The sequence below is a fragment of the Nipponia nippon genome, unplaced genomic scaffold, assembly GCF_047370975.1.
Source record: "Nipponia nippon isolate SJK-2023a ecotype South Korea unplaced genomic scaffold, ASM4737097v1 scaffold_6, whole genome shotgun sequence".
In the NCBI taxonomy this organism is placed as follows: domain Eukaryota; kingdom Metazoa; phylum Chordata; class Aves; order Pelecaniformes; family Threskiornithidae; genus Nipponia; species Nipponia nippon.
This window is the reverse complement of record NW_028262380.1, coordinates 25020861-25024209: the sequence shown is the minus strand read 5'-3', so window position 1 is coordinate 25024209 and position 3349 is coordinate 25020861. Positions and strand designations below refer to the sequence as shown.

The 3349-nt window shown below is 36.4% G+C and overlaps 1 long non-coding RNA gene across 1 annotated transcript; it reads right to left on the bottom strand.

Moving 5' to 3' along the window:
- Positions 1 to 200: 200 nt before the first annotated feature.
- Positions 201 to 3045, bottom strand: LOC148051385 (uncharacterized). The gene is made up of 4 exons (XR_015700188.1): positions 2931 to 3045; positions 2379 to 2457; positions 2219 to 2282; positions 201 to 808 (listed from the first exon to the last, which is right to left on the bottom strand). It is a non-coding gene; the product is annotated as an uncharacterized LOC148051385 (long non-coding RNA).
- Positions 3046 to 3349: the final 304 nt, after the last annotated feature.

Here is a 3349-nt window from a genome sequence, read left to right as displayed (position 1 = left end):
CATACTTCTCCACTACTTGGGACAGAAGCTAATATTTTGGATCTATATTAAACCAGTCTGAATCAGACTCAAAGTGCCAGACAGCCAAATGTCTCTGGGGCTGCAAAAGTAAGAGCTCTACTTGTGTCTTGCTCCCTTCCTGGAGTATTAAAATATGATTATGTCATGATACCTAGTGGTCTTTTTTCTAATTTTTGGAGGTCTGTATGTGTATTTGAGGCGGAAGATCTGTTATACCTTTCTGCCTTTTGTATATGGAGCAGAAAGCATTTGCCTTACTAATCCAAGACAGTATGTTTTTGCATACCAGAGATTCCATTCTCTCATGTTGTGGTAAAACCACCTACAACTTTTTCCTTGTCTATACAAGTGGGAGTTGGAAGAAGTAGGTTAATTCTCAGCTCAGCCACAGAAATGCCTGTAAGATGTTAATGAGCCAGTTAACATACTGAGCTCCAGTTTCCAAATTTGTAAAATAGAATATTATTAACTACCCATTTCAGACTCAGTAACAATTTTAAAATACCATGAGATTTGGAATTGCTTTTTTCCAAAAGTACACGTGACTAACAAAACTTTTTGGAGAATTTGTTGCGAAGTTGAGCTGACCTGTCTCACCTTACTTATGTCCACATTAGCAATAACTCTGCCTACAAGAGAAGACTTGCAGAGTGAAACAGTTGGTATTGATGGCCTCATATTCAGACAAAAGGGTTTATTTTGGACTAGCTTTAGTCTGATCTCATGGACTGAATGGCTGGAATGCAGTAAGTAAGCTCCTGGATCATATCTTCTTGTCCAGCTTCATCTGAAAGAAAAGCATTTATTTGCTCCAAGACTGCTCCATAACGTAAATTAAAAATGCAGTAAGTACAGGTGGTTAGTACATTCAAAAGTACACTGCTGATGCAAACTCCGACACTAATGTAATTGCACCCTTAGCCGCTTGTGGGAGAATCAAATTTGAATACAGTAGATTTTTTCTGTGTTCTCACAGAAGTCAGAGAGTATAAATCCCACCCTCTAATAAAAAGACTTGATTCAGGGTATTTGGTTCTCTCAGACGAGTCAGACTAGTCATCTGATAGCTCCCAACAATCCCTCTCCCTCAAATTCCCATCTTTGTTCTGGCAAAAGATTCCTTCTCCAAATCTTTTGAATGCCAGTTTTGAAAGGAATTTCTCTAAGGATTTCCATTTTTCCAGACACTGCTTTTCGCTCTCTTCACTCCCTTACTTAGGTCATTATGATATAAGTAAAAATCTTGTGCAGGACAGAAATTGTAGTTGCTCTATAGCTTTATAGGTGAACTGCTGCTCCTTTGGAGAAGACTGTAATGAATAAGGAATAAAAATCACTGCAGCTGCTTGTTTTCAACACAGGGAAAGCAATAAATCTGTAGACTCCAAGCTGGTGAAAAATAGAGAAAAACCTCATAACTCTCACAGTCATAATTAAGGCTGGAAGTGAGACAGGGAAGACAACCTGTGATAAAGTCCAAAATATGTCATTTGCAGACAATGATTCCCCCTCAACTGTGAGACCATTTTGTGTATACTTTCACGAGCATAATGAGGTGAGAATATGGTTTTTCATAGAAACTTTATGAAAGAGTTCTTGTCACACACACACAGAAAGGAACAGAAAAGTATATTCACATATTTCGGTCTGTCTTGGAATACTGACTGGAGTATAACAATAACTAAGCATTCATCAGCTTGTACTTGGTTTCAAAGTAGTCCAAATCTTGTGTTTGAAACAGTCAAGATGGGTATGTGAAACTATGTAGAAAATTACATTAGTAAGTTTATATGTAAACTTTAAATAAATTGTTCTGACTAAATAATCTCTAAATTCCAACTAATTCTACCTCAGTCTGGGCAGAGTGCCACATTGGTTTTCAAATGGGATCTGTTCTAGTACCATAATGCAGAACAAATTAAATCTGTTCATTTTTAAGTAAAAAGCCACCAGATTGTTCATACAGGTTGATATCTGACTAAATAAATAAATTTTTAAAAGTATTATTAATACATGTTCCAGTAGACCAAATAATAATAATAAAAGGCTTAAAGGGCAGATGCTAGTATACACATATATATTCTACTAATAACCCTGAGCCTCGTTTAACAAAACACAGTTATAAGCAGTTATTCTGTCACTAATAAAAAAATAAAAAATAATAAAAAAAAGAAAGTCACCATCGTGTCATGCTTACTTTTCAGATGCAATCCTCTAAAGCTTAGTGCATAAACATGCCAATGAACTTGTCATACATATTCCTGTTAGAGCAAACATATGTAAAATTGTTAGCACAACTGCATGGATTGTTTAGAAGTAAAGTTAAAAGAGACATAATTCTGCCTCCTTGTACGCACCTGGAATGGCAGGATTATCCTAAGGGATTTTTTTCAGTGCTTCACTTTTTCACCTGTTCATTCTAATTACCTAAAACAACTGCAGAGAGAGCAAGGAACTGTGTCTGAAAATGAAACAAGCTGCTAACAAAGATTTCCATCATTGATGCAATGGAAGCTGCAGTTGATCTCTCAGGATCAGTTGATATGAATATTAGTTATCAGAATATCAAGGCTTATTCTATAGTCAGCATAATACACAAATAGAGTACAAAAATTTCCAAGTTTTAATACTTACAACCAAATTCATTCCACATTTAAATACTTTTTCCAAATAAGATAAAATGTACAAGATTTTTTAAAATTAATTTTCACTTAACAGGCTGTTCAGGAAGAGCTAATAATACCAGCAGGTTCAAACTTTGTAAACCTTTTTCTATGCAATTAGGTATCTTTTTCCTTACATCTCTTTTTCATGATAAAATCATCCTTGCAATTTGTCAGGAATCTTCCAATAAAAACTAACTTTACAGGTGCAGTGAAAAATTATTAACATTTTTTTGAGAGATCTACCTAAGTTTATCCTAAAGAAAGGAAAATTCCTTTCATCTAAAAGCTAGCAGTCTGTGATGGTTTCCAGCCCCCACTTCCGAGCTAAGGTAATACTGGATGTACCACTACTGCAGGCTCCACCATGAGCCATCTCTCTATAATGCCAATTGTGGCAATTGACAAGCTCCCTAAGGAGTCCTTCCCTCCCAGGTGTGGCCACTCGGCCTTATTAGCATATAAATGACTGTCTGGAGTCCATCCTCCCCATGAATACACACCTGGCTTTGTTAACATTAGAATGATTTTCCTTACCTCTTTCCTTTCTTTGAAACAGTATGTAAGTGGGGTCTCTGCAACCTCTTGGCAGAGAACACAGGTACAGAGTGGGAACCCTGCCTGAAGGATCTCTCGCTATGATCACAATGATAGCAGCTAACAAA